This window comes from Ornithorhynchus anatinus, chromosome 6 (genome assembly GCF_004115215.2).
Source record: "Ornithorhynchus anatinus isolate Pmale09 chromosome 6, mOrnAna1.pri.v4, whole genome shotgun sequence".
NCBI lineage: Eukaryota > Metazoa > Chordata > Mammalia > Monotremata > Ornithorhynchidae > Ornithorhynchus > Ornithorhynchus anatinus.
This window is the reverse complement of record NC_041733.1, coordinates 35,295,912-35,315,292: the sequence shown is the minus strand read 5'-3', so window position 1 is coordinate 35,315,292 and position 19,381 is coordinate 35,295,912. Positions and strand designations below refer to the sequence as shown.

At 48.6% G+C, this 19,381-nt stretch overlaps 1 long non-coding RNA gene across 1 annotated transcript; it reads right to left on the bottom strand.

Moving 5' to 3' along the window:
* Positions 1–525: 525 nt before the first annotated feature.
* On the bottom strand, positions 526–9,393 carry LOC114812904. Its single transcript, XR_003760524.2, has 3 exons — positions 9,335–9,393; positions 3,777–3,875; positions 526–699 (listed from the first exon to the last, which is right to left on the bottom strand). It is a non-coding gene; the product is annotated as an uncharacterized LOC114812904 (long non-coding RNA).
* Positions 9,394–19,381: the final 9,988 nt, after the last annotated feature.

The window sequence follows — 19,381 nt, the reverse complement described above, 5'->3', positions numbered from 1 at the left end:
TCCCCCCCTTTCTCTGATGACCTCCTTGTTAGCAAAGTTACCATTCATATCGATCCCAGCGAGTGTAGTCTGGGATCCATCTCTTAATTGGGATTGATTATTGTTAGAATCAGGAGAGATACCTCCATTAACATTGATTTATTCAGTGCTCCAGTCTCTATTTTACTTGATTATGACATTTTACCTATCCCACAAGAGTTTCCTTGACCTTTAGCACTTATTGGCCAGGTTCTGCTGTTCATTCCAGCCCCAAGGTCCATTTCGAAACCTATGTCTTCCACTTTTATTTCCAGAGCTCTTTCACCTTCCTCCTCTCACAACATCCCCGGGAAATATTATTCTCCCCATGTCACTGGAGGGAGAACTAAGACCTGAAGACATGAAGTAATTAGTCAAGATCACCCAGCTCGTCAGCAGCAGAGCCAGGCCTCAAAACACCACCGAGGGTTTTCTGATCATTGGGTCAGCAGCCTTTTCTGAGGGTGTGTATGCCCGAGGCCCTCCCCGTGAAGTACTCACCATCACCACAGTCTCTCCTCCCACTCAGCTCATGCCTCCGGGGCTGCTCTGGGCTGTGGGTTGGACGAGGGCACGGACTTCAGCGAGCAAGCAATGCCAGCAGCGGTAGGATGCCAGCTTCCCCATCTGGGCTCTGTTTGCCAATGGGCTCCCCAGGGCTGGCAGCTGAATGTCAAATTGCTGGAAAATTAAGACGTAGGCAAGAAATTTTGTGTTTTCCCTGGCTAGAATAGGTTTTAATTGCTGTCTCCCTGACTAGATTGGAAGCTCCTCGAGGGTAGGGACTGCGTCTTCCAACTGTTTGTCTTGTACTCTCCCAAGCATTCAGTTCAGTGCTCTGTGCATGCTAAGAGCTCGACAAATACCATTGATCACTGATTCACAGCTGCACCGAGTATCCGGCAAAAAGCAGTTCAGCGGCAGTTCAACACCTCTGTCATAGACTCTGCTGCCTATCGCTTGCACCTGGTTGGGTGGTTACCATATAGAAAAGTCAAGGGGGGGAAAGGGGCGTGCTGTGCTTTGACAGAGGAGAGTCTCTATCTTCACACTTCCCAAGGGCCGTTTTCTTCCCACAGTTCCTCTGCACAGTCCACCTTGATTTTCAGTCCAGGCAAGCATAGTAGATATGCTCTGAAATGTCCACCTGTGGGGAGACATCACAGACTGCCCAAATAAACTTTAGAGTCATCAGAATTATGAATTAAGGGGCCGGTCCCACGTAGGGCTGCATCGGACACAGTGCCCAGTAAGTTAAGCAGGCAGAGTCCTTGTGATTGTAGACTAGGATGGTTCACATGGGCAAGATTAAACTACCTTGCCAATTTCCCTTTTCCCCCATTCAGGACTTGAGAAAACAGCTGCTCGGCAGAAGGCACGTGTTCTACCAGCTGTGGGCCTTGTCTGTTTTTGTCTTCAGCAACGGCATCTACTGGCTGGCTGACTCTTCTGCCCTTCCTTCACCCTCGCTTCACAATCACCGGCACGACGCGAACATGTCCTCAGTCCTAACACTTGACCTGGTGCCTTGGCCACTCTCCGACACAGAGGGGCCAGCCAGTGGCTTGTGAAACACGTGTGCCTCTTGGCTTGCTGAGCAGCTCCCGATGAAAAGCGAGATGATGTTTGTTTTCTGCTCTGTGTTTTCGCTATGGCCACAGGGGCCTGGGATGGGCCACTGCTCCAGCCCTTCGGGGAGCAGCAGCAGCTCCCCTCCTCACGTGGACCTGGGTCAGGGAGGGAAGGATGCCTCCACGAGCCTCCCCTTTAGCCCCCCCGTGCCAGAAACTCCCGTCTGCCAATTGATGGCATGCATAGGGCACTTACTATGTGCAGAGGAGTGTAGTATGCTCTTGGAAGAGTACAGTACAATAGAATGGGCAAACCAGATCCCAGCCCACAAGAGGTTGACAGTCTAGTTGAGGAAATAGATATTAAAATTAAAGACAGGGGAAGCAACAGAGTATAAAGATATGGACATAACTATGGGGTGGAGGTGTGGGGAGGGGAGTAGCAAAGTGTTTAAGGGGTACAGACCCAAGTCCAGCTGAAGAAGAAGGGAGGGAGAATAGAATAATGAGATGTGCAGTTAGTCCTGGAGGAGATACGATTTTAGGAGAGCTTGTCATTTTGAGCAAAGGAGTACCGCTGATTGCCTGATGGATCAGTATGTATATAAGGAGGAGTAGCATGGCCTAGTGAAAAGAGCATGGGCCAGGGAAGCAGTGGAAGCGGGTTCTAATCTCGGCTCTGCCACTTGCCTGCTGTGTGAGCTCGGGCAAGTTATTTAACTTCTCTGAGCCCCAATCTCCTCATCTATAAAATGGGGATTCGATGCCTGTTCTCCCTCCAAAACTGAGTTAACCTGACTTGTAACTACCCCAGCATTTAGAACAGTGCTTAGAACACAAAATAAGCACTTAAATACCACAATAATAATAAAAAGGGACTTCATTGATCTGTGGCTCTCAGTCACATTATGTTTTTAGTCTGCAATCCTTCAATTCATGAGGCTTGACCACCCCGATCTATGGAGTTCTCACCAGAAGTCCTAGCATGGAACTGGGCATATAGTGGTTTGGGGCAGCATTCTACAACTATCAGAGGACTCCCTAGGGAGCCAATCTACCTTCTCGGAGTGGAAAAAAAAAAGATTTCCCAAACACAGGAGCCACTCCAGGTGCCCTGCTGGGAGAGGAAACCAAAGAGTGCAACCAGAGCCACCGACAATAATAAAAATACTTGTGATATTTGCTTGCTATGTGCCAAGCACTGGGGTAGATGCGATCTAATCAGATCAGACCCCGGGTTCACAGTCCAAGGGGAAGGAGAAAAGAAGTTTAATCCCAACTTTACAGATCGGGAAACTAAGGCTCAGAGAGGCTAAGTGCCATATTCAAAGCAACACAGCAGACAAGCGGCGGAGACGGGATTAGAATCCAGGTCTGATGACTCCTGGTCCCGTGCTCCACCACTTACCTCCTGTATGACCTGGGGCGAGCCACTTAACTTCTCTGTGCCTCCATTCCCTCATGAGGATTCAATACCTGCTCTCCCTCCTACTTAGAATGTTCATTCAATCATTCCTTCCATAGTTATTTGCTTAGCGCTGACTGTGTGCACAGCATCATACTATGTGCTTGTGAAAGTACAATACAATAATAAAAAGACCCATTCCCTGCCCACAACAAGTTTACCGTCTAGAGAGGGAGACAGATATTAATATAAATAAAAATGTGAGTCCCATATGAGACCGAAAGATAATAATGTTAATAATGTTGGTATTTGTTAAGCGCTTACTATGTGCTGAGCACCGTTCTAAGCACTGGGGTAGACACAAGGGAATCAGGTTGTCCCACGTGAGGCTCACAGTCTTAATCCCCATTTTACAGATGAGGTAACTGAGGCACAGAGAAGTTAAGTGACTTGCCCAGTCACACAGCTGACAAGTGGCGGAGCAGGGATTCGAACTCATGACCTCTGACTCCAAAGCCCGTGCTCTTCCCACTGAGCCACGCTGCTTCTCTATCTGGTATCTACCCCAGCACTTTGTACACAGTAAGTGCTTAAGAAATGCCATGACTATTATTAGCATTGTCATTATTATCGTTTCCACTAGGCCACATTGTTTCTTGGCTGGGCTAGTCCTTGGTCTTCTCAGAAACTCACTGGTCCAGTCAGGCTTCCTGGTCCAAACTCCCCAAGCTTATTTGGATTCAAACTACTACACCAGGACTTCCAGGGGGAAGCTCACTTACAAAGGATGAAGGCGCAGTCATCCCTGACACCCAAAGCGGCATGGAGGCTCCAGGCTGCAACAATCCAACTTCTGCTTACCAGGAGATGGGGGAGTGAACCTTCAAAGTAAGTGAGTCAGATTCAGTATTATGGCATCAAAGAGTCATTTTAGAGGTCTTCCTCCCCCCTCAACTGTTCTTCCTCTTAAGGAAAACTGTTCAATTTCTAATGGGCCAAATGTTCTCCAAACCCCCATAAGTCACCACCGAACCCACGCTACTCTAACTTTAAAATATAGAGATATTCTTTGCAGATCACTTGTGGACTTCCAGATTCGGGGGACTGGAAAGGCTTCAGGGGTCACTTGAGTTGTTTTCAAGATTTTATCCCAGATGGACTATTTTGACCTCAGAATGAATATTGTAATCCTCACACAGACTCGCTGCAGTTTGCCCAGATCAATCACATTTATTGAACGCTTAATGTGTGCAGAGCACTGTACTAACCACTAGAGAGGGCATAATAGAGTTGGCATATACACTCCCTGCCCACATGGAGCTTACAGGCTAGAAGCTACAGATCGACAATGTGAGGGTTATGGTCTCGTGAAACCACATATTAAGGAAAACTGACCCAATAGCACTGATCCCAAGTCCTCATAAATGCACATAAGCTCTCTGTTTCTTCGATCACAGGACACACCAAGCCCAAACAGGGTCACGTGTCAGAAGAACGTTCAATTCCCTACTCACACGCTAGTCAAAACACACACTTTGGCAGAACTGGGTGCACATTAGAAAGACACTGGAGAAGATGGGGTTTTCTTGTTCCTTGTGACTTTAAAGAGGCTCTTCCGAACTTGTGTTTTATAAAGATCCTGAATAAAGAACTGAAACCAATCGAGGTTTGGAAATGTGTGGTAAAGTGCTTTTTCACTGTCCATTTTCCCCCACAACTACTACAGCAATCCGGACATCCGTTCGGCAATCTTGATGATAACGGGAGAAAAGTAGCGAAGCGCATTGTCTTTCCACTTCAACAGATTTCTGGGGACATGAAACAGTTCTTACCGTTCCCATCACCATTTCCACCTTTCACTAACACGCTTACACAAAAGAGAAAGACTCCCCATTGGATCCCACACATAATGAGTGGAAGGGAGAGAAAGCCCCAGACAAAATAAGTAGGTAGGCCCACGATGAAAATGTTCAGAAAGAAAAGAGTTCTTGTATTTAAGCAGTAGCCTTTACTGGCTAAAAGATAAACCAGCGAAAGAATTTCTTTCCTGCTTCAGTGCCTGTACTTGGTCTGTTTCCACCCACTTGGTCTGTTCCCACCCCCTGGCCCAGCCACTTCTCTAGCCTTTCAGCTAGTTCCCTTTTAGAGTTTCTAGGATGAGCTCCAACTGGGACCAGTCTGTCCTTCTCTATACAGAACAGGGGGTCCCCATTCAGACCCCAATCTCCCACCCAGGCTCAATGCCTTCAAACAGCCATTGGGATCGATGGTCTCCCAAGATTGTGCAGAACCGAAGCCCGCGTCGCCTTTTTTAAATTCCACCCCCCAACAAGCCCACTTTCCTGTCCCTAATCTATAAGCGGCTGCCATTAGCCATTTCGAGGAGCTGTCTTTCCTTCAAACCCCTCAGACTGAAGGAACGGAAATGCAGCCGTGTGCCATTTGGAGGCCAAGTTCCCATCATGCGCAACATAATTCACCTACAGAACTTCTAATGTGTTAGAGCTGTCTATTTCTACAGAAGTTACAGGGGAAAATCTGTCAGCACCATCTTGCTTTGATTCTTCAACTAGACTGAAGGTTCATTTTATTTGAAGTGTTGTGAATTATTTTTAAATTGAGAAAATCATTCCACGCCTCCCTGTCTCACCATTAACAGCAACAATGGAAAATCTACTGGATTGGATGATTTGGGGGAGGCAGGGGCTTGATGGAAAGAAAACGGGACGAGTCAGGAGACGTGGGTTCGAGTCCAGGTGCTGGCCTACCTTGTGACTTTGGGAAAATCACTTGACCTCTCTTGGTAAAATGGGTTTAAGAGATTGTAAACCCTGTAAGGAAAGGGACAGGGTCTGTGCCCAATCTGATAACTCTGTATTCTACCCTACCATTTAGCAATCAATCAATTAATAATTCAGTGATATTTATTGAGTGCTTACTATATGCAGAGCTCTGTCATGAGTGCTTGCAGTAATATAATAAAAGTAGACTTGATTCCTGCACACAGCATGTGCTTAATAAATGTCATAAATAATAACAAAACTTCACCTCAGCTTTCTCACGTTCAGTCTGAATAACCTTGGATTCTTTGAACTTTTCCTCGTAAATCCTTCCTAATCTCTCATTTATCTTTGCAACTTTCTTCGGGACCCTCTCTAAATTCTCCGCGTCTCTTTAGTTGAAGGGCAGAAGGCTGGATCTAATTCTCAGTACTGCTCTGCCTGCTGTTTATGTGGTGTGACTGAATGAGATGCCCTCTGGAAATGCCTTTCAAACCTTGGGGAGCTGAGGAGCCAGAACAATTTCCTTAATCCCTACGGATAAGAGTTTAGGGATGGATGCACTGGCTGTGCTCAGGATGTACCCAGCTTTCAGGTCGGGTCTGCGTTTGTGGCATCTACTCTGTTTTCACGGTGTGAAAGTGAACGTCAGAAGCAGCACGGCCTAGCGGACAGAGCGGGGGCCTGGGAGGCAGAAGGACTTGGGTTCTACTCCTGGCTCTGCCATGTGTCTGCTGGGTGACCCTGGGCCAGACACTTCTCTGTGCCTCAGTTCCTCATCTGTAAAATGGGGATTAAGACCGTGAGCCTCACGTGAAGTATGTACTATGTCCACACTAATTAGCTTGTATCTGCTCAGTACAGTGCCTGGCACAGAATTAGCGCTCCACAGATTACCATAAAAAAAAACTAGATCCGAGTCACAACCTTAATACGACAGATTTCCACTTCCATCGCCACTCTGGCATCCTCACTAGGGAGATGTACAAAATCAAAAGGAAGAAGCAAATGCTGTGTACTTTACAAAACAAAACCACCACCAGGCTTAAATGCTTTCTGTTCAAAAAAGCAATATTCGCACATCATAACCACAAGGAGAGAGTTAACGGTGTCTTTGGAGAGTCTTTCTGCCTGAAACTCAGACAAAAATGGCACAGGTGGCTTTTCAGGAAAGGAGGGGGAACCCTCTGCAGAAATCCTTCTCCTGAATAGGATTCTAACTAGCCAAGTTGCAGCTGCCATAACGCATTTCCTATTTTCGTGATTTAATGCCATAAGGAATCCATTATCAACCATTATCTGCAGAAGTGTTCTTACAAGTTGCAAAGCAGCCTACTAAAAAATGTTGCAATCGAATGAATTTGCCATGTGGTTCACGTTTTCCCTCTGATTGAGCTTGTGACATTAATTTTTTCTTAATATCTGCACCCCACAAAATATAAAATCGGCACCAGCTCCTCTTTCTGCTTACGGTGGCAGGAGCTGGAAAGTGAGATTGAACCTGCAAAGAGTGATGAGCCCTGTACTTGCTAAAGAGACGCCTCCTCCCTTTTTCAAATCTGAGGACTTTAACAAAACTCAAAGCCTCCTAAAGGGACACCCAAACCTAGGCTCGGAGCAAATTTCCGGGGCTGAACAAGGGCAAGCTGACAAGAGGCCAATTCGGATTGCCAACAAGTCTTTTAACTCAAGGCAAATTTGAATACGGAGTGACTGAATGCTGATAATTTCCTGAAAAGGTCAGCAGATGGACCGTGGAGCTGAGATGGGGTTTTTCCTGCTCAACCGTCATGGGGACTGGCAAAATAGTATTACTTTGTGAGTCATGTGAATACTGAAAATTAACCTTTTTTAAATTTATTTAAAGAGCCGAAACTCTATATATGGTTGGGCTCTTCATTAGATTATTACAAGGATGGCCAAGTCTCAAGAAAGGCAGAGTGACAAACCCAAAGCATATTAAGGCCAGGAGCTGCAGATCAAAAAAAAAAATTTTTCACCCAGAATGGCAGGCAAAATGGGTGATGGGGGAGCAGCTAGTGGTGGCAAGCTGGAATTCTTAGGGAATATGAAATGACTGCAGGCAGGCATTCCCAGACAGTGAAGAATGGAGGTTAACTGTAATTCCCGGGGAGTGGCTTGGGGGAAAAATCCAAACGGGGCCCCGTGAAAGTGTTAGGCAGAAGCCCCAAAAGCAATCAAGTTAATAGCGGGCTCCTCCAGAAGACTGGATTACTGATTAGAGCCCTCCTGTCATTTTTTTTTTAATGGCATTTTTAAAGCACTTACCTCGTGTCAAACGCTGTTCTAAGCGCTGGGGTAGATACAAGTTAATTAGATTGGACACGGTCCCTGTCCCACAATCTAAGACTCCTCTGGTCAATTCTATTCCTTCAGAAAAGCAACCCTAATCCCTCAGAGAGTCCTAGATTCAATCAACTGATGGTATTGATTGAGCGCTTCCTATGTGCAGAGCACTGTATTAAGCGCTTGGGAGAGTACAATAGAACGGAATTAGTGGGCGCATTCCCTGCCCATGACTAGACTGTAAGCCCATCAAAGGGCAGGGACTGTCTCTATCTGTTACCGATTTGTACATTCCAAGCGCTTAGTACAGTGCTCTGCAAATAGTAAGCACTCAATACTACTGAATGAATGAACAGAGCTTGTAGTCTAAAGGACCGTAGAACCGAGTCTACAACTGAGGCTGCTCCCCAAGAAAGCTTCGGGTCTGGGATAATCCAGGCCTCTCCTGACCTCCCGGGGAGCCCTAGGTCCAACTGATTCCAACTCTCACAAAGCAGAGCACTGGCTTCTTTTCTTTCCTGTCTCCGGGGGGATAATAGCAGCCAAATGCCACTCATCCAGCTTCTTAAAGTTTCGGGTTGAGCTGTGCCCGAAAATTATGAGGCACAGTGAAGATGGGACCTAAGTGACTTATTTGCCTTCCTGATTCATTCAACCGTATTCATTGAGCGCCTACTACGTACAGACCACTGTACTAATGTCATGACGCCAAGAGACTGCCCCCAAAATACTGCTCCTACCCTCAAACACCTCCCCTTCAGTTTTCCCAACCACTCAACCATCACTCAGCCAGCTTCTTGGCAGGCATCTCTGGGAGAGGTTAGTTGAGGATAAAAGACATTCTAGATTTCTTTGCTTGATTGTGCTGGGGATTAAACTATGTTGAGGAAACCAGCAGACAGCTCAGAGTGACAAAGAGGCAGTCCTAATATCCTCAGCAGAACTCTTCCCTCCCAAAACCCCCAAATTAGATCCGAACTAAGTGACATAGGGGAGGCTGAGAATAATTGAGCTTCAGCCTTGGACTAGTGGAACTATTTATTTCCCTGGCTTTAAAAGGGCTGGTGGGGGATTGTGAAGGGGCTGAGGGATACACTCTAAAATTGGGACATTCATAGAAAGTGGATCCAGAGGACTAGACGACGCGCGTACTTTAGCCGCAAAACGCAGTAAAATACTGCAGCCCTGACGTAGGCACAGTACTGATTCATTATTCAGTGACAGTGCTATTGGAATCATTATATCATATTCACCTTTTTTCATGGCCGGATGCTCCTTGCCCAGTGTCCTTAAAAACCTGGAGGAGACACAAACAGATAGGGACACACACGTGACAGAAAAGTGGAATTCAGGAACCAAACTAGTACAGTGCTCTGCACAGTTAGTGCTCAATAAGTAGCCATGATTGATTGACCACCTGAGGACTAAGGTCCATCTTATTTTAATGTCCATGGCCAATTTCTATCGACTTCCATTTCGTCCCCTCCAGAGGGACGGAGAATGCATTTCTTGGGCACAGTCTGAAGTTCTTCCCACACGAGATGAGGCCTTGCAATTTTCTTTTAGCCAAAAGTCACATTTCAGCCCGCTCATCTGCACTTCTGACTTAAATGAGAGTGATTCAAGCCCAATTTGAAAGACTATCTTCTGTCCCTGAGCAGCCTAGATTTGGGCTTGTCTTCTAATTACCCTCTGCTAAACGGATGCTTCAGTGTGTCTTGGTACTCAACTGCTACCCAGTGTTGCTATGTTTTTTTCATTAACTGCCAAATCATAACGACACTGCACCCTAGTACAGAAATACCGCATTCCAATCACTTAAAATTCAATCCCGTAGGCTGTGAAATCAGTTTGGTTGGAACATCAATGCCAATTCACAACCCAAATTAGATTTATCTATGCCTCTTCAATCTTCCTCCCTAAGTGGCAACTTCACAATCACCTTCCTTTAAGGCCGTATACCCCAATATGTCGGAATAATTAATGGCAGCACGTCAGCCATCTGGGCTCTTAACAGGGCTTTATGATAAAAACATGTCATAAGGAACTCTAACTGTAATAACCTGACATTGCAACTGTCCCTTCTAGATTCACTCTAACGACGGCTCACATGATACGTGTCCAACCTATCGTTTTCTCCCCACTTCACGCCTACACACCCTTCCACCCAGGACGAGGTTTTTCTTAACCCCACAGATCTGCTCTCCAGGCTGCTGGGGCACAAGGCCGCCAGATCTACGGGCCCACGTCAAGCGTCGGGTCATCCCAAAGCCACGCAACTCTGGCGATGGGATTCGTGTCCCCCACCGAGCCACCCTCCCCAAATCGGTTCCCGGTCGGAAGCCTCCTGAAGGCCCGTCCGTCGTCTGCCCCGGTGGCGCGGCCCCCCGGCCTGCATCCTGGATTTGGAAGGCTCTGCGGGCCTCGGGTCTGTCGGGGGGAAGGCGAGAACGGGTCGGGGCCCGTCTGCTCGGTTCCTCAAGCCGGGCCCTCCTCGGGTGTCTCTTCCCCGGGGGGACGCCCCTCTGGCCGGCGTCCTCCCTGCTTTCGAAGGGTTTGAAGGCTTTGGGTTTGGCCCGGATTCTATTTATCGTAATTATGTTATCTTGTTTCTGTCCGTCTCCCCCGATTAGACTGTGAGCCTGTCACTGGGCTCTCTATCTGTTGCCGAAATGTCCATAATAATAATGTTGGTACTTGTTAAGCGCTTACTATGTGCAGAGCACTGTTCTAAGCGCTGGGTTAGTTAGATACAGGGTCATCAGGTTGTCCCATGTGAGGCTCATAGTTAATCCCCATTTTACAGATGAGGGAACTGAGGCACAGAGAAGTGACTTGCCCACAGTCACACAGCTAAGTGGCAGAGCCGGGTTTTGAACCCATGACCTCTGACTCCCAAGCCCAGGCTCTTTCCATTGAGCCATGCTGCTTCTCAATAATGTTGGTATTTGTTAGGTGCTATGTGCAGAGCTCTGTTCTAAGCGCTGGGGTAGATACAGGGTAATCATAATATCCCGGCTGGATTATTGTGTCAGCCTCCTCTCTGATCTCCCTTCCTCCTGTCTCTCCCCGCTCCGGTCTATTCTCACTCCGCTGCCCGGCTCATCTTCCTGCAGAAAGGCTCTGGGCCTGTCACTCCCTTCCTCAAAAACCTCCAGTGGGTGCCTATCGACCTCCGCACGAAACAAAAACTTCGCACGCTGGGCTTCCAGGCTCTCCATCCCCTTGCCCCCTCCTACCTCTCCTCCCTTCTCTCTTTCTACTGGCCACCCCGCACGCTCCGCTCCTCGGCCGCCCACCTCCTCACCGTCCCCCGTTCTCGCCTCTCCCGCCGTCGACCCCTGGGCCACGTCCTCTGACGGTCCTGGAATGCCCTCCCTCCTCACCTCTGCCAAACTCTCTTCTCCTCTTCAAAGCCCTACTGAGAGCTCACCTCCTCCAAGAGGCCTTCCCACACTGAGCTTCCCTTTTCCCTCTGCTCCCTTTCTGCCCCCCCTTCACCTCCCCTCAGCTAAGCCCCCTTTCCCTCTCCTCCTCCCCCCTTCCTTCCCCTCCCCTCAGCACTATACTTATCTGCTCATTTGTATGTATTTTTATTACCCTACTTATTTTGTTAATGAGATGTTCATCCCCTTGATTCTATTTATTGCTATTGTTTTTGACCATCTTCCCCAATTAGACTGTAAGCCCATCAATAGGCAGGGAGTGTCTCTCTCTGTTGCCGAATTGTCCATTCCAAGCGCTTAGTCCAGTGCTCTGCACATAGTCCGTGCTCAATAAATACTATGGAATGAATGAATCAGGTGGTCCCACGTGAGGCTCACAGTTAATCCCCATTTTCCAGCTGAGGTAACTGAGGCCCTGTGAAGTGACTTCCCCACGGTCACCCAGCTGACAAGGGGCAGAGCCAGGATTCGAACCCATACCTCTGACTCCCAAGCCCGGGCTCTTTCCACTGAGCCAGGCTGCTTCTCAACGGATGTTGCTGCGCCCATTCCAAGCGCTTAGTACAGTGTTCTGCACATGGTAAGCGCTCAATAAAGGCTATTGAATGGTCGGTGAAGGTCTGTGCGTCTTCCACGCCCCGCTGCTGCTCGTCCTACCGGCGAAGCCTGCGCCAAGGACAAGGGCGGGCGACAAACTGCGGAGGGGCGGCCGCCATGCCCTCTCAGGCGAGGACAGGCCAAGGGAGAAGATGGCTCACACCCGCCGCCTCCCATAAGCCTTCGCGCCACGCTCCCGCCGAGGCCGCGAGGACGTGGGGCCCGAGGGCGCGAGCCCGCCGTCTCGCGCTTAGAGGGCCGTGCGCAGCGCCGTCTGTGGTAGCCGGAGGGCCGTGCGCAGCGCCGTCTGTGGTAGGACGGAGGAGGGCCGTGCGCAGCAATGTCTGTGGTGGACGGAGGGCCGTGCGCAGCGCCGTCGGTGGCCTGGTGGAGGGCCGTGCGCGGCGCCGTCGGTGGGAGGACGAAGGGCCGTGCGCAGCAATGTCTGTGGTGGACGGAGGGCCGTGCGCAGCAATGTCTGTGGTGGACGGAGGGCCGTGTGCAGCGCTGTCGGTGGGTGGACGGAGGAGGGCCGTGTGCAGAGCTGTCGGTGGGTGGACGGAGGAGGGCCGTGCGCAGCGCCGTCTGTGGTGGACGGAGGGCCGTGTGCAGCGCCGTCTGTGTCACGTCGGCCCCGGCCTCCCCCGTCCAACAGTCTGGGCAAAGGGTGAGGCGCGGGGAAGCCCTCAGAGCCCCACTCTTCTCCTGCCTGTCGAGTATGGCTGGGGGCCACTACTATTTATTGAGCGCTGACTATGTGCAGAGCACTGGACGAAGCGCTTGGAACGGACAGTGTGGCAACAGAGACCACCCCTGCCCCATGACGGGCTCACCGTCTGATCGGAGCGGGGAGGAACAAAAACAAAATAAAAAATGGTGGTATTTGTTAAGCACTTACTATGTGCAAAGCACTATTCTACGCGCTGGGGGATACAAGGTGATCAGGTTGGCCCATGGGCATACAGTTTTAACCCCCATTTTACACATGAGGGAACTGAGGCACAGAGAAGTGACTTGCTCCCAGTCACACAGCTAAGTGGCAGAGCGGGGATTCGAACCCACGACCTCTGAGTCCCAAGCCCGGGCTCTTTCCACCTAGCCACGCTGCTTAAGACAATATAATCACGATAAATAGAATCAAGGAGATGCATACCTCATTAACAAAATAAATAGGGTCATAAATAAGATATACAAATTCATTCACTCAATAGTATTTATTGAGCGCTTGCCTTGTGCAGAGCACTGTACTAAGTGCTTGGAATAGACAACTGGGCAACAGATAGAGACCATCCTAGCCCAGTGACAGGCTCACGGTCTAGTTGGGGGAGATGGACAAAAACGAAACAACATAATCACGATAAATAGAATGAAGGGGATGTACACCTCATTAACAAAATAAATAGGGTAATAAAAATATATAATAATGTTGGTATTTGTTAAGCGCTTACTATGTGCAGAGCACTGTTCTAAGCGCTGGGGTATACAGGGTAATCAGGTTGTTCCCCATGAGGCTCACACTTAGTCCTCATTTTACAGATAAGGTAACTGAGGCACAGAGAAGTTGTGACTTGCCCACAGTCACACAGCTGACAAGTGGCAGAGCAATGAGCACAGCGCTGAGGGGAGGGGGAGGGGGAGGAGCAGGGGGAAAAGGGGCTTAGCTGAGGGGAGGGGAAGGGGGAAGGGGGAGGAGCAGAGGGAGCAGAGGGAAAGGGGGGGTTCAGTCTGGGAAGGCCTCCTGGAGGAGGTGAGCTCTCAGTAGAGCTTTGAAGAGGGGAAGAGAGTGAGTTTGGCAGAAGTGAGGGGGGAGGGCATTCCAGGCCTAGTTGAGCTTGAGGAAAGCAAGGTCCCAGCAGCCTGAGCAGGACGGCCATCCCAGAGTGGCCAACCTTCCGCTGGGATGGCCCGTGGGGCCTAGTCCCGGCAGGACCCCATTTGCCCCTACTCAGACCCTCATCGCCCTCTTTGGCCCGTCAGGGAGGGAAAACACACACCCCCAAACCCCACCAGTATGGCACAGTGACTGGAGCCCCGCCCTGGGAGTCAGAAAGTCATGGGTTCTAATTCTGCCTCCCCCAACCTGTCAGCTGTGCGACCTTGGACGAGTCGCTTCACTTCTCTAGGCCTCCGTGCCCCTATCGGTAAAATGAGGATTGAGACTGTGAGTCCCACGTGGGACAGGGATGGTGCTCAACTAGAAGCAGCATGGCTTAGGGGAAAGCACCCGGGCTTGGGAGTCAGAGGTCATGAGTTCTAATTCCGGCTCGGTCACTTGTCAGCTATGTGACCTTGGGCAAGTCACTTTACTTTTCTGGGCCTCAGGTCCCTCATCTGTAAAATGGGGATGAAGATGGTGAGCCCCACGTGGGACAACCTGATCACCTTGTATCCCCCCAGTGCTTAGAACAGTGCTTTGCACGTAGTAAGCGCTTAACAAATGCCATTATTTATTTTATTTTATTTACTTGTATTCCCCCCCAGCCCTTAGTCACCTGCCCCCCACACACCACCACCATTCATTCATTCAATTGTATTTATTAAGCACTTGGGAGAGTACAGTGTAACAATAAAGAGATACATTCCCTGCCCACTACGAGCTTACGGTCTGTACCCACTCACAAACACACCTCTCCCCTTTTCTGATTTTATTGCACTTAGTCCCACTCCTGAATAAAGCCCTGACCTGGAGTCCCCGGACCTCGGTTCTACCGCTTGCCTGCTGGATGATGTTGGGTAAGTCACTTAACTTCCCTGTCCCTCCTAAAATCACATCTCCTCCAAGAGGCCTTCCCTGTCACCACCCTCATTTCCCCAGTTACCTCTGGTTGACTGTGCAATTGGCTTTGTACCCTTTATGCACTTTGATACTCCCCCCCCCCAGCCCCACAGCACTTAAATACACATTTTATATGCTATTTCCCCTCTCTGTGGTTTATTTTAATGTCTGCCTCCTTGAGGACAGGGTTTGCACCTACCAACTCTAATTTATTGTACCTTCTGCACTTAGAACAGTGATCTGCACATAGTAAGCACTCAATACCACTGATTGATTAACCCTCACTTTCCCCATCTCTAAAATAGGGAGTCAACACCGGGGTTCCCTCCTATTTAGACTTTGAGCCCCACGTGAGCCCCAGAGACTGTGTCACACCTCATTACTTTGTATCTACCCCAGAGTTTAATCAGTGCTTGGCATGTATAAACAGTGAATTATCATTATTATTATTGGAAAATTGCAAACTTTATCAATTTCCTCGTGGAAGAAGTAGCAACAGCAGGTATATTATCTGTCTCCAATCTGTGAGCCCTTTGCAGCTGCAGATTCTCCTTCTAATGAAATCCCCATCCTCCCCAACATTTGCTTTCTGTGCCTCGTGAGGACCCATCTGAAAGCGTGAAGCAGGGGACGTCGGAGATCTTAAAGCGAGAGTCTTAAGGCAAGACCTCCTGGACTCTAGCCCTGCGGAAGCCAAGCCACCTCAATCACCACACTGGACACCCCAGTGGGCCTGTGCCATCTTGGGACCTGACTTTCCTTTCCCTCCAGTGGAGGCAGAAATGGGCACAATATTCCCCCTCTAAGTGGAAAATCAAATTATCTTTCTTCCAGGCACTGCAGTGGGATTGTGGCAGAAGGAAATGACCTTGCTAAGGAAAAAAGGTTCCAGTTCAGCCAAGGATTTAGAGGATTTAGGGTGATTTCCAGCCACTCTCCCTGTTCCACCAATTACTCCTTTCACTCAGGTCCATTGTCCCCCAAGTCAGGGCCTTCAAAGCCCCCGCGTGAAAACACTTCAGCTCCTAAGGAGCCGAGAAAGGTCAATTGCTACTGCAATTTTGCCTCAGAGAACAGCATTTCAAGGGCTTACCTGCTAACTCTTGAGAATACAGTGCAACAGTTTCTTCTTATGGAACATTTTCCTTTCGGGGAGAAATTTGAGTTTCCATCTTAACTGTTTGTGAGACCTCTTCAAACCATGAAAATAAGCATTCCTTTCGTAAGGAGCTTGGCTTCCCTTTTGCCACCAGCACTTCTCTCCCCGGGATGAACAGGACAGTTTTTACTTCCCTCCCTTTTGTGCTGCCACCCATAACTCAAATAAATAAGTAAATAAATAATTTATTAAGTAGGTGCCAGTACTAAGTGCTAGGATAGATACAAGATAATCGGATCAGGCGCAATCTCTGCTCCAAGCGGGGCTCATGATCTGGTTTTACAGAGGAGTAAACTGATCAATCTATCATATTTATTGAGCACTTACTGTGTGCAGAACACTGTACTGAGCGTTTGGGAGAGTTCCACAATATAGCAGACACATTTCCTGCCCACAACGAGCTTACAGTCTAGAGGGGCAGACAGCCATTAATATCAATAAATAACTTACTGATAGGCACATAAGTGCTGTGGGTCTGAGGGTGGGGTGACAGGTAAGGGAGTAAGTAGGAGAAGAAATGAGGGCTTAGTTAGGGAAGCAGCATGGCCTAGTGGATAGAGCAGAGGCCTGATAGGTCTCAGGAGGACCTGGGTTCTAATCCCAGCACCACACTTTCTGCTGTGTGACCTTGGGAAAGTCACTTAACTTCTCTGTGCTTCAGTTCCCTCATCTGTAAAATGGGGATTGAGACTGTGAGCCCCATGTGGGACAGGGACCGTGTCCAACCCGATTATCTTATATCTACCTCAGCCCTTAGAAGGGTGCCTGGCACATAGAAAGTGTTTAACAAATACCACAATTATTAGAGAAGGAGTCTAGGAGTAGATGTGCCTTCGATAAGGCTTTGAAGATGGGAAGAGTAATTGTCTGTCAGGTATGAAGAGGGAGGGGGTTCCAGGCCAGAGGCAGGACATGGGCAAGAGGTCGGCAGTGAGAGAGATTAGATTGAGGAGCGGTGAGTAGGTTGGCATTAGAGGAGTGAAGTTGGTTGGTTGGTTGGCTGGGTTCTAGTAAGAGAGCAGCGAGATGAAGTAGGAGGGGGCAAGGTGACTGAGTGCTTTAAAGCCGATGGTAAGGAGTTTCTGTTTGATGTGGAGGTGGATAGGCAATCACTGGAGGTTCTTGAGGGGTGGGGAAACATGGACTGAACCTTTTTGTACAAAAATGATCCAGGCAGCAGAGTGGGGAGAGACAGGAGGCTGGAAGGTCAGCAAGCAGATTGGTGCAGTAACACAAGGTGGGAGAGGATATGTGCTTGAATTAACATGGTAGCAATTTGGATGGAAGGGAAAGGGCAGATTTTAGATTTCAACTGATGTACTGAGGGGTTAATCAGTCCTACTGCTGGACACTTACTATGTTCAGAGTGTGGTACTAAGCATTTGGATGAGTACACATTCCCGGACCATAACGAGCTTAAAGTCAAGAAGATCTCTCTCACTGACTTTTTGCTTATTCCTGCACCCGAACACAAGAACCAGGGAAGAGCCAACCAGCCAGGAAAGCTGTTCATATGTCCCCATCTTTTTCCAAAACAGTTTCAAAGACATTTTTCTCTTTTCAAAGCTCGTGGGCACAGACTTGTTCTCCTTTTAACTTTTGGGCTCTAGAACACATCCCTAAAAGATTGACGATACCAGAGGTATCACATTTTCAAAAGATCAGGACGGCTGCTAGGAATTCTCTTCAGCAAGGAGAAACTCACTGGAAAACAAACAGGGAAGGAGATGCTGTCATCTACAGTACATTGTGAGGCATAGCAAGGATTTCTTTTGAAAGTCGCTTTCCATCGCCTTGTCTCAAATGTATTCCTCACCACTGGAGTTCCAGAAACGTCCAGATAGCAGATACAAAGAAGGGGATAGCATGAAGAGTGAAGTTGAATTTATGGATATCGTTTGACAAATGGAAAACTAAAAATATATTAAAGCCATATATCAGACACTACAGTTGCTGGAGAATAGTAATTGGATGAATATTATCTTGTGATACTGATAAACTCAAGTTACAAGTTTAGGCTGTTATTTGAGACTTCGGAACCCTCTCAAAATAAGGTGGTAAATCAAGAACCCTGCATTCTCTCTTCCCTAGTTTATGCTGTGAACCTATACGAGGCCATTCAATTATGGATCCAGCCAGGGCAGGAGAGGGACGATCAACTCCAGTCCCTTGTTTCTTAGAGACTTGGATTAAGAGCATAAGTATAGAGAGAGAAGATGAGACACAGCAATAGGTGCAGAAGGGCAATCAACTCCAATCCCGCGTTTCCTAGAGCTGAAAGACTTGGTCTAAGAGCATAAGGAAGATGACGCCCTACGATAGGGCACGATTTCTTGTACAGCCAGGGGTGCTAAATTCCCTTTTGACAAGCTCCTCCGGGTCACGTATGTGGACAGGTTTTTTTATTCTGTTTTTTGTTTTTTGATTGTTAAGAACTTACTAGACTAGACTAAGCCCTGGGGTAGATACAAGCTGATCAGGTTGGACGCAGGCCATGAGCTAACACAAACTGTATTCATGAGTAAACTGAGGCACAGAGAAGTTAAGTGACTTACCCGAGGTCACACGGCAGAGAAGTGGCGGAGCTGGGATTAGAACCCAGGGCGTTCTGACTTCCAGGGTCTTGCTCTATCCACTGGGCCATGCTCTGCTCCTTGCTTAAGGAATATCTTGGGGTGGGCACGTCTCCTCCTGTGTCCCAGTGCAGTGAAGCTGAGTTTTACAGATGAGGTAACTGAGGCACAGAGAAGTTAAGTGATTTGCCCAAGGACCCACAGTGGAGGAGCCGAGTTTAGAATCCAGGTGCTCTGTCTCCCAGGCCTGTGCTCTGCCACTAGGCCACACTGCTTCTCAGCTGAGAGTTTCCTTTGGGACCTTGACAGAGGGGGTGACCAAGGGATCCCACCCCAGCCTCTGGCTCTCAGGTCCCAGCTCCCTGGCTCCCCAGCTCCACTACCACTGCGGGCAGCCAGAGGAGGAGGAGCCGGAGAAGAAACAGGGGGCTGGGGTTGGGGAACTCCTTTCCCATTCACTCTCCTAAATCATCTCAATTCCTGAATGGAAATGGAGGCCCCAGGGGAGGAAATGGAATCATCAATGGTCTGGGGTCTCTAGGAGCCAGAGAAGGATGCATAGTCTAACTGCATAGGAGATGGGGATGGCACAATAATTATGGTATTTATTCAGCACATACTATGTACTAAGCACTCAGGTAGATACGACAGTCATTACAGACATAGTTCTTAGCCCCATATGGGACTCACAAGGGGAGCAGGTGTCATCCCCGTTTTATAGCTGAGGAAACTGAGGCTCAGAGATTTCA